We start from the raw sequence: 13,025 nt of genomic DNA on the forward strand, positions 1-13,025 counted from the left end.
ATAATTATTGATTTATAAAAACCAATCTTGATTTCAATCAATGGGTAATTTATGTTAATTGTTTAAATAAAATAAATTTTCAATTCTCATCATAATAATGCTAACAAATAAACGTTGACTCATGGTGACAAGTGACAACCAACAAAATGATTGGCTATGTATGATTGGTTCATGGTGACATCTTAGCATGGTAAGCCTTGACTCATGGTAAACGTTGACTCATGGTGACATCTTAACTAGTGATAATCAACACAAAGGGAAAACATGTTATGTATCAAATATATAATTTTTTTTAAACGATCAATCAATAAAAACGACGAAATAACAAGAAGCTACCTCGCTTAAATACACCATCAAAGTTTACCCCCAACAAAGAAGCTATCCCGCCAGTCCATCACTAGTCCCGTGAAATGTGTGTATTATTCGACCTATTACGAACCCAAAGGAAGCTCATCGCTCTTATTTCTCCGATAAGATTACATTGGTTAACGGTTTCCGCTCGAACACCGCCACATTTCTAGCCTTCCAAATACACCATACCGTCGTTAGACAAACCGTATGAAAAATCTTCGCTTTTCGTTTAGAGAAATGGCAATATTTATATAATTCTAACACATCATGAGTGGAAAAGGCATATATCGCCGGCACCTTACACCAATTGGCTATTCCATTTCAAATGGTCTGGGCAAAGTTACATGACAGTAAAAGGTGTTTGGCTGTTTCCTCCGCATCACCACATATCAGTCACCAAATGGACTCCACATTGACATTTCTCCTAGCCAATGTCAACAACACCGGCATCCTTTCCATTTCCGCCCTCCAAGCTAAAATCCAAACTTTTTTCAGAACAAAGTTATTCCACTCGATTAGATAGCCAACGTCGCTACCTACTATCGCATCCATCTTTGTTTTAAAACTTTTCATAGAAAATTCTTTTCCTTCATCGAAACTCCACACGAACCGGTCAACACCCGAAACAAGTCGAACCTGTTGACATGCCAATAACAAGCCTCTCAATTCCTCAATTTCCACCTGGCAAATTGGGACTCTAGACCAATCCTGTTGTCCACATATCTCGTCCTCATGCATTATCAACCTATCCGACACACTACACCATTTGTGGGTCTCGAGTTGAAATAATAACGGAAACCGAACCTGGAAAGATGTATCCTCACACCAGCGATCAATCCAAAATAAAGTGTTATTCCCCTCCTTTACTTCTCGCCGAAACCGTTCTCAAGATCTAACCCGCGTTCTTTCAACCCATTTGAGATGTTAACAATATGTTTCCAAGGACCCGGAAGCGCTATCCTTGCTGGAATACAAGACCATGACCTCTCCGAATGGTGAAAAGCCCAAATGATTTTTCTCCACAACTCATTTGTCTCGTTTCCAAACCACCACCACCATTTTGCAAGTAACGAGAAATTAGAGTCGCGAAGCGGCCCTCTACCAAGACCCTCACTTTTAACCAGAGCCGTAACTTTTGACCATAAAACCCAATTTATCTTTGCTTCCTCCTCAGACCCTCCCCAAAAAAATACGCGTCTAATTCTATCCAATTTTTCTACCACCCCATCGGGAGCCTTATGCAATGAAAAATAATACATTGGAAGAGAATTAAGTACGGCTTTTATAGTCATCACTCTCCCACCTATAAACAGTTTTTTCGCCTTCCAAATTGACAACCTTTTCAAAATATCTCCACAATCGGGTCTCACGACGCCACCAAATTCATGTTTCCCCCTACTTATAACCCAAGATACTTAAATGGGAAAGATTCTCTCTTGCAATTCAACCCACTAGCCATATCCAAACGCTCCTGTTCGTTCACCCGAATCCCATACACCCAACTTCCATTCAAATTGATTTTTAGCCCAGAAACATATAAAAAACCTCAAAATTCTTCGTAGATTCAGCATGTCATCTTTATCCCACTCACCTAAAAAGACCACGTCATCGACATATAGTAAATGTGTAACAGTTGGCCTATTGCCTCCACACTTTAACCCTCTAAAAATCCCCACAGTGCTTGCTCGTTTCATTGTACCAGTCAAAGTCTCCATTGCCAATACAAATAGGAATGGTGATAATGGATCTCCTTGACGAAGACCACAATAACATGGAAACTCCGGCGTAGGAGACCCATCAACTAGTATCAAATATATAATACACTAGCTTTTATCACCCGTATTGCGGGGTTGCTTTATATTATTTGTTTCTAATATTCATATATTTTTTTATTTTAATTTTATGTATTTTAAGAAAGTTAATAATATTCTTAGGGTTTGATCATTAAAGAGTTTCACAAATAAAAACATGTTATAATCCGGTTTAAAAGCTATCTGGGTTTGGTGAGACCCATGACCCATTTATTTATTTATTTATTTTTATAAAATTGTTTCTTAATTATAACTATTATCTTTTTATAAAAAATCGAATATTAATTTTTAGTGTATCCATATTTTATAGAATTTTCATATCAAATATTTGGTGAGATAAAATTTTAATTTAATGATATTAACCAGTTTAAGGGCTATCTGGGTTTGGTGAGACCCATACCCGTGAATTCGGGTCAAATGCATGAGAAGCCTCAATTTGAAAATAAACAATCTGGTGGCTTAAGAAAAAATAGAAAGCAACTAGAAAACTTTTAAAGGTTTCGTTTATATATATTTAAGATTAAGCGTATTAATAAACAGTTTAAAAAGCAATATATAAGTTTAACAATTATAGTGTAGTTTCATTACTTCACACATTGATGCACAATTTCTTACAAACTGCCAATTCACAACCTCACACTCATTCTAAGATTAACTTGATGTGATTTTACTACCGATGCACATATATAATAGATTAATACTTGGATATCACATACTTATTTACAACATTAACGCACTGGTACATAACACTAACAAACTAATGCGCATTCTATGGACATATATGATTGTACTCACAATATTAAATAGTGAGACGCCTTAATTAGTATTGTGTCTGGTTTTGAGGTAGCCTCTCTTGTACCGACGCGTAGAACAACTTCAACCCTAAGTCCTAACAAATACGTAATGCAACTTGTAAGTTGTAACTTTCATTTGGATGTCCTTGAATAAATGTGTAATGCAACTTTTAAGTTGTAACTTTCAAAGGCTAAAATTGAGTAATACTACAAGGTTTTATCGTTTCACAGATAATCAAAACCAAAAAGCCCGAATGCACGTTGGTATACGGGTCATTTAACATATCTCACAAAAGTCATGCTTGAGGTTAAGATTGAGTTTGAAAAATGATTATTGGCTTATTTGTTTTTTTAAAAAATCATTTTGAAAAGTTAGAATTTGGGGCTTTTGAAAAAAAAATGTTTTTTTAACCCTTTTCAAAAAGCTAAAATAAGAAATATTTTTGTGATCGGCAAACACATTTTAATTTATTGGCTTTTTAAAAACACCAATATGCCAATAAACATTTTTCAAACTCAATCCCAAACATGGCCTAATTTTCATCAAAGATTTAAACATTTTTTAGTATTTGACTATGGTTTTAAGAACATCTTATTGTCCAAATCAAATGTTATTCTGAATATTTATAAGCCAAACTATATAATATAAAATGTAAGTAGTACATATAAAGCAAATGGCTTATCATGACAATTTGGCAATCAAATCAAATATAAATTATCAAAAGATGAATAATATAACTAACGAAAAAAGATGTATTTCCTCCATGACATGTTGGAAGATTGTCCACCAAAAAACTAAATAAATAACTAACGACATAAAATAAATATATTAAGGACGAGCTGATGCTGAGGCACAAGCATCGCTGGACACCTTTGGGAACATATTATTATTGTTTTATACATCCCATAAATCCATATTAAATATTATACTTGAGGATTCAATCCCTTAGATCCTGTTCGTTTCAAAGATTTGGAAGGAATTCTAAGGAACGGGATTGTAAATCTCATGAATTGATATGTTCGTTTCATTAAATGAAAGAATGGGAATGGAAACTAAATCTCATCAAATCTCACATTTCATGGGATTTTAAAATCCCACCTATTTTATAAGGATTGTTATGGAAAGTAAAAACCACTCCAAAAAAAATTCGAAAAAATTAATAAAAAATCATAACTCAAAATATAAATCAAAAGCGAAAAATGTGAAAGAACTAAAACGTTTCCGCCGTTTTCCTCATTCTTCAAAAAAAAACTGAGAATGAAGAAGATTCCAATTCCAATACATATTAACCAACCAAATACGAGATAGGGATTCCCAAACATTCCATTCCAATTCCAATTCCAATTCCAATTCCAAATCCTTTAAAAAAGTCCATGAAAAGAACGCGCCCTTAATGTTTTAATTAAAAGATTTCAATATTAAAAGATAATCTTTTTGTGTATACCCTTAAGTTCTTATGCTTCTAGCCAGGTTAATTCAACCATGGTATAGCTTTGTATTCAACTTATGTAGATAACCGGTATAATGCTTTATGCTTACGTTCGATCCAGGAGATGAGGTTGGAACCCATGTATATTGCAAAAAAACCCGGTGAAGCCCAATCAGCATCCGAGAAGGCACGTAGACACGAAGTTCCTTGCCAATGTGTATCAGTGAAGGCTTGTATGTGAGAGCTCGTGCTGTGACAAATAAGCGATCCTATAACCAATAATAGTTACAATTGTGACCTAATAAGTGCAGGTTTATTAGCATGCATTATTTGTATTGATACTGTGTATATTTGTAATAGTTTAGCAGATCTCTTTTTCTTATTTACGATTAGGTATTCCCTATATTATATCATCTATGTAAACCATTCAGGGCATCAATCACAAAATATATTTTCATATATTTTCATGGTATCACGGCCACACTTAACCCTAGATTAATCCTTCACAGCCACACCTAACCCTAGATTAATCCTTGCCATCATATCAATTTTTTTCTGTTCTTGCTCATGGCCGGCGATGCAAATAATTCCGTGACAACCCTCCCAAACCAGACACCAAAACCCTTCACCCCGTGTATTCGGTTACGAACATACAAAACAAAATCCGGGTCTTGGATGGTGAAGAAGTTACATATTCAGCCTGGACCAAACTTTTTAAACTGCATGCCAAAGGTTACAAGGTCTTGCAACATATTGATGAAACACCACCACCGGCCGTCACTGATGAGGCATACGAGTCTTGGGCTGAAGTTGATGCCATTGTTTTACAATGGATCTATGGCAGCATCAATAATAAAATCCTGGGTCGGGTTCTTGAAGCTGACTCAACCACTCAAAAAGCTTGGAATAAGATCAAAGAAATTTTCCTCAACAATATGGCAGCCCGAGCACAACTACTCGAACACAGGTTTACCAATCTTACTCTTGCCGCATGTTCATCATTAGATGATAAACGGCCTTCCAAGTGAATACAACGTCGCGGCCGCCATCATCAATCAAGGTCAAGCTACATGGGATCATGCCCGAAATCAGGTCGGGTTGGAACAATTACGGTTGTTGGCTCAAGCCAAGGCCTACCCTACTCAGGCTGCCCTAGCTGCCCCTACCCAACCATCTTCTACTGCCACAGCTCCACCAAATCAGACCCCTTAGTTGAATCAACCCTACCCACAACATCAGGGAACACCACATCGGGGTAGGGGCAGGGGTCGTAACAGGGGCGGTGGTCGTGGTGGTCGAAACTCGAATGGTTGGAACAATGGGTACACACAACAGGGGTGGCACGGCTCTCCTAGCTGGATGGAACAAATGGAATGGGCCAACTCAACATGGGTGGTCTGGGCCTCCACCTTGCCCACATCCAGCCCAACCCAAATGGAATTCCCCATGGACAACTAAATCAGATGTTCCAAATATGCCACCAGGCTTTGCGGCCCAACAACAGCAGGCCCACGTAGCGTCTAATGGATATGGTCCGAACCCTCTTTGTCCAACTGAACTTGGAGCCGCCCTTCAGGCCATGCAAATCAATCAAACCGACACGTCTTGGCACATGGGACTCCAGTGCAACATCTCATTTGACGGCCCACCCAGGTAAAATCCAATCCCCATCTACTATTCCTTTTAACGAAAATATACTCGTTGGTAATGGCCAAACTCTACCAATATCCGGATCGGGTAATTCCACCTACCACCTCCCGTCGAAAACCGTTCATTTAAATAATATTCTTCTAGCACCTAACATTATAAAAGATTTAATTGCTATTCGTAAATTTAGTCGTGAAAATCTTGTTTCTATTGAATTTGACCCGTATGGTTTTTCTTTGAAGGACCTTAGAACTGGGAAGACTCTTTCGCGCCATGACAGCATAGGGGACCTATACCCATTTACCGAACCTACGGTCGCTTCCGCAAACTGCTTACTTACAACTACTACCAACAACTGGCACAACCGTCTCGGGCATCCGGGACATCCTATCTTATATTTACTTTCCAGTCGGTCTTTTATTTCATGTAATAAAGACATTTCCAATGTTTTTCATTCATGTCAAATTTCGAACAGTAAACGTTTACCTTTTGTTGAATCTAGTTCTATCACGGTTGCACCTTTTGATATTGTTCATTGTGACTTATGGACCTTGCCGGTCCCTAGTAACTCAAATTATAAGTATTACATGGTAATTGTCGATAACTTTACCAATTATGTGTGGGTTTATCCGCTTAAATTTAAATCTGAAGTGTTTGCCAATTTCATGAAATTTTATAAATTTGTCCAAACCCAATTTCATCGTAACATTAAAACCTTTCAAATGTGACTTGGGTGGCGAATTTGATAACCGTGACTTTCACAATTTTTCCTCTACCCATGGACTCGTATTTCGGTTCTCGTGTCCTCAAACTTCACCACAAAATGGTCGTGCCGAACGTATGATTCGGCGTCTTAATGAAATCATTCGCCCACTTCTTATGCATGCACACATACCACCACCATTTTGGGTTGAGGCTCTTCACACGGCAGTTTACCTACACAACATTCTACCCACTAAAAGACTTAACTACCTAACCCCAACTTATGCTTTATTCAATCGCCACCCCACTTACGATCATCTTCGTGTGTTTGGATGTGCGTGCTATCCAAACCTTTCTGCCACCGTTCCACATAAACTCTACCCTCGCTCTACCCGATGCATCTTTCTTGGCTATCCCGCAGATTTTCGAGGTTACCGCTGTCTAGATCCTATTACCAGCCGAGTTCATATCTCGCGTCACGTCGTCTTTGACGAGTTCTCATTTCCCTATCATGAACCCATAGCCAATGCTCATTATAATTTCCTTGACGATGAACCATATTTGCATCCGGTCTCATTCCCTAACCCGATACCCAGAACACAAACAACATCGCCAGCCCCAACACCGCCTCCACCTCCACAAGCCCACATCGACCCAATCCCTCAACCTTCCACTTCAACACAACCTAACCCCATAAATCAGTCCTCTTCGGCCCAGTACACCGATCCACAACCCATTGCTACTTCTCCACATTTTGACACAAATCTTAATGCACCACCTTCCACCCAATATTCACACCATGCAAACTAGAGCTAAATTTGGGATTGCTAAACCATATCCTAAATATAGCCTTCACACTACCCATTCCGCTAGTCCGATCTCCCCAATACCCACCAGTTACCAAAAAGCGTTATCCGATCCAAACTGGAAATTGGCCATGATAGACGAGTTTAAAGCGTTAAAAGAAAGTGGTACATGGGATGTGGTGCCTTACCCGGCTAATCATCCTGTTATACGTTGTATGTGGTTATTTCGTTATAAATACCATTCTGATGGGACTTTGGAACGATATAAAGCAAGATTAGTCACGAACGGTCAATCTCAAACGTTGGGTATCGATTGTGACGAGACTTTTAGTCCGGTTGTTAAACCGGCTACGATACGTACTGTTCTGTCAATTGGGTTATCCAAGTCTTGGCTGATACATCAACTCGATGTGAAGAATGCTTTTCTTCATGGTGACTTGCATGAAAATGTCTACATGCATCAACCCGCTGGTTTTGTTGACCCAAATGCACCTCATCTAGTGTGTAAATTACGGAGATCATTATATGGACTTAAACAAGCACCACGCGCTTGGTTCGACCGATTTTCTAAGTTCATAACTAGCAAAGGTTTTAAGGGAAGCGCTTGTGATAACTCATTATTCATTTATCGACAAGGGAATGATATGGCCTATTTTGAAGACAATTGGATCAAAACCACAAATCAAGAACAAGAGAAAACAAAACAGACAGCCCGATTCTTATTGCTTGAAAGAAAGCAAACAAAAGTATTTTTGTGTTTGTGTTGATTACAATGCTGCAGGACTGCCCCTTTTATATTAGGTAGGCTAGGTAACTAAGAAAGGAAATTTGCTAAAAATAAGACACAAAATTATTCAGCCATAAAGACTAAATAATAACAGAACCTAATCTTGCTCCTAGGATCACTCCTCCTAGAATTACTCTTTATTGACCCATGATTTATTCAATTTATTCTTTTTATTCAAGATTAACTAACAATCTCCCCTTTAATCTTGAATAATCTTCATTCCCAACAGCTCTTTCATTTCAGCAAATTGTTGCCTTGGCAAAGCTTTTGTAAGAATGTCTGCCTTCTGCAACTTCCCACTGATGTGTTCAACCTTTATCTCCTCTTTCTCAATGCACTCCCGTATGAAATGGTAGCGCGTGTTAATGTGTTTGCTCCTTCCGTAAAACACCGGATTCTTCATAAGTGCTATGGCGGATTGGTTATCAACTTTCATGGTCACCATTTCTTCCTTCCAGCCTGTTATCTCAGCAAGTAAGCCTCTCAACCAAAGTGCTTGGCAAGTTGCGGTAGCGGCTGCCATAAATTCAGCTTCACACGAGGATAAAGCTACAGTGTTCTGTTTCTGAGAGTTCCATGCTACCGGTGCATTATTGAAAAAGAAAACAAGGCCTGTTGTGCTCTTACCATCATCTAGATCGGTCATGTGACTGCTGTCACTAAAGCCGAGAATTTCCTTGCTGCCATTCTTAGGATAGTGTATCCCAAGTTCAGTCGACCCTTTAACATATCTTAAAATGTGTTTGACAGCTTGCATATGTGTTTGTTGTGGCGATTGCATGAAACGACTTACGAACCCAACTGAGTAGCTCAAGTCTGGTCTGGTGTGGGTTAAGTACCGAAGACTCCCCACCAGTTTCCTATACTCGGTTGCATCAACTTCAGCTCCAACATCTTTCTTTGACAGCTTCAAACCAGGCTCCATAGGAAACTTTGTTGCATTGCAATCTGCAAGTCCTGCTAGATTCAGTAGTTTGCGAGCGTACCCAGCTTGTTTTATAGATATGCCACAACTTCCTTGGCTTACCTCGATGCCAAGGTAATATTGGAGTAATCCTAGATCACTCATTTCAAAACGGCCTTCCATTTCCTTCTTGAAAGTTGCTATATCTGATTGTCTCCCCCCGGTGACAATCATGTCGTCTACGTACACTCCCACAATTAACAATTGTTTGTTTGTCACCCTTTTGTACACAGCATGCTCATGTTTACACCTTATGAAACCCAACAACTTTAAGGTGTTATCTAGGCGTGTGTTCCATGCTCGAGGAGCTTGTCTCAAACCGTAGAGTGCCTTCCTTAGTTTGTAGACTTGGTTTTCTTTTCCTTTCTTCACAAAGCCTTCCGGTTGGGTTACATACACCTCCTCCTTTAATTCTCCATGGAGGAATGCAGATTTTACATCCAAATGATGTACTTCCCACCCAAAGTAGGCTGCCAATGCGAGGATCAATCTCACGGTCTCCATTCTTGCAACCGGTGCAAACACCTCCTCGAAATCGACCCCATACTGTTGTACATACCCCTTTGCGACCAGGCGTGCTTTGTGTTTTGTAACTGCTCCATTTGCATCTTGTTTTACTTTGAATACCCATTTCAAACCGATGGGTTTATGACCTTGTGGTAGATCAGTCAACTTCCACGTGTCATTCTTCTCAATCGACTTCAATTCTTGCTGCATTGCTACTTCCCATTCCTTTTTATTTGCAGCTTCATTTTAGTTTCTGGGTTCATTTTCCATTAGGAGTAAATTTATGTTGCTGTTTTCATAAGTTTCACCAATAGATCTATAACCCCGAATTGGAGTGTCATCAAACACCTCATCTTCAGCCATAGATGGGTCTCCCACGCCTTCACTATCAGTTGGTTCCCTTGGTAGGATAGGTCCTCTACCTGTTACTGCCATCATGGGGCTGCTGGAATCTGACCCAGTTGAAGAATCAACAAAAGAATTGTTTTCTTCATGACTCTGATCATCCAATGGCTGGTTTAGGTCAGCCGTAGATGCATCAAAGTATGAGAAGTCTTCTGTTTCAGAATCAGTGTGCACAATAAATTCTGTAACTTCTGGTGCACTGTTGCTTGATGATTCTGACCAATCCCACTTTGTATCTTCTTTAAACACCACATCTCTACTCACCAAGATCTTATTTGTTGTTGGATCTAGAAGTCGATATGCCTTAGTGTTTGGTTGAACACCAAGATGCACTAGTCTTCGGCTTCTATCATCCAGTTTTTTCAGATGTGTAGTCATTATTTTTGCATAACATACACACCCAAAAATTCTGAGTTGATCTAGGTTTGGTTTTCGGCCCTTTAAAGTTTCATACGGTGTCTTGTCCTTTAAAGCTCTTGTAGGAACTCGATTTAGGATATAGAGAGAGTGCCTTATTCCTTCTCCCCATAAATCTTGTGGAAGTTCCATAGCCTTCAAGATAGTCCGTGTCATCTCCAAAATGGATCTATTTCTACGCTCCACCACACCATTTTGTTGTGGTGAGTATGGTGCGGAGAATTGATGTGTGATCCCCTCTTGATTACAAAAGTCTTCAAAGGCACGAGAAACGAACTCACCACCATTATCCGTTCTCAAATTCTTAACTTTTGTTTCAAGCTCCAATTCCATTTGATTCTTGAATCTCTTAAAACATTCAAAGACTTCATCTTTTGTCTTGATCAAATAAGCCCACATGAACCGGCTATAATCATCAACGATTAGAAACATATACCGGTTTCCACCTTTTGTGGAGGGAGAGATTGGACCACACACATCTGCATAAATTAGCTCAAGAGGCTTCTTGGCTTGATTACTTGTTTGATTAGGAAAAGGGGTTCGAGTTTGTTTCCCAATAAGACAAGAATCACATACCTGTTTTGGGTGCTCAATCTTTGGAACTCCTATTGCCATATTCTTGTTTTCTAACAGCTTTATGGCGTCAAAATTGAGATGCCCGAGTCGGGCATGCCATACCCAAACCTCGTCCTTCAAATTTGACAGCAAACAAACCGGATCTGCCACCTTCAAATCAATCTTGTACAGCCGGTTTGAAGACCTTAGCACCTTCATGATGAGTCTCCCCTCTGCATCTCGCATCCATAAGTACTCATCTTTCATGAGAACCGAATATCCAATTTCTGTAAATTGGCCCAAACTAAGAATATTACTTCTTAGATAAGGTATGTAATAGACATCTTCAAGAATCTTTTGTTCACCATTCTTGCATGCTAAGATAATCATTCCTTTTCCTTCTATGTTCACGTATGAACCATCTCCAAATCGAACATTTCCAACCGTGTTGAAATTGAGTTTGGAAAAGATTGCACGATTACCCGTCATGTGGTTGCTTGCACCATTGTCAAGGAACCATGTGTGATCTTCCTTTGATTCTTGATCATACCGCTGTGGAATCACTTTATCTTCATTTAGAAAAACAAATTCCTTCTTGCTTTCTGAATGAACTGTCATCAACAGTGCTGGTCCATCTTCTTGTACAAGATTTGCTGCCTCATCTCTTCGTTTTGTGGGACAATCAGACGAGAAATGGCCCTTCCCATCACATCGGAAGCATTTCAAGTTTGATCTATCCCTCCCCTTTGAATGCTGTCGTTCTTCAGCTTTCGCACCATTCGAAGATGATCGACCTCTGCCTCTCCCTTGGCCTCTATTACTCCTTCCAGCAGACCCACGTCCCCGACCAGAACCCTTTTGATCGCGGTTTCTGTTCTGCCAATCTTCATAGGATAATAGGAGTTGGTCGCCACCTTTAGTACTTGATTTTATTCTTTCTTCATAGGCTCTCAATCTCCCGATTGCTTCCTGGAATAACATAGTATCCAGATCAGCAAATTGTTCGATTGAGGCTACGATTGGTAGAAACCGATCAGGAACAGCCCCAAGAAACTTGCGAACTAGTTTCTTTTCTTCCATCTCCCCTCCAAGGCTGTTTGTTTTAGATACGATTTCTCCTAATTTTCCAGCAAAGTCTTCTATTGATTCACTTTCCTTCATCTTCAATGCCTCGAACTCTGTTTCTAACAGCCCCAAACGGGCTTGTTGAACTCGTTCAGCTCCGATGAATCTTGCCTTCAAAGCATCCCAAACTTGTTTTGCCTGCTCAAGATGAGCAAGCTGCAAAACTAGTTCTTCTGGGATTGCTTGATACAAGTATGCAATCGCAAGGCTGTTTTTCTTCGGATCAACCTCGACTCCAGCCCTTGGTTCGATTGCTTCCCAAACACCATGTACATTGAAAATAGCCTTGATTTTGACAGCCCAGATAGTGTAGTTTGAGGGAGTCAAAATCGGGCATTGCAATGACAAGGTATGCTCTCTTGGTCCTCCATGGATTGCTTCTCTTGGTCCTCCTTGGTTTGCTGGATTTGCCATGCCTTTTCTGTTGCTTTCTGAGATACTCTCTTCTTCTGTCCGTCGAAAAAGACTGAGCCTTCAAGCAACTGAACACTCTTAACCTGGTGCTCTGATACCAATTGAAGACAATTGGATCAAAACCACAAATCAAGAACAAGAGAAAACAAAACAGACAGCCCGATTCTTATTGCTTGAAAGAAAGCAAACAAAAGTATTTTTGTGTTTGTGTTGATTACAATGCTGCAGGACTGCCCCTTTTATATTAGGTAGGCTAGGTAACTAAGAAAGGAAATTTGCTAAAAATAAGACACAAAATTATTCAGCCATA

The sequence above is a fragment of the Bidens hawaiensis genome, unplaced genomic scaffold (assembly GCF_021521415.1).
Source record: "Bidens hawaiensis isolate Kalapana, Puna unplaced genomic scaffold, B.hawaiensis_p1.1 tig00015763_1, whole genome shotgun sequence".
Taxonomy (NCBI): Eukaryota; Viridiplantae; Streptophyta; class Magnoliopsida; order Asterales; family Asteraceae; genus Bidens; species Bidens hawaiensis.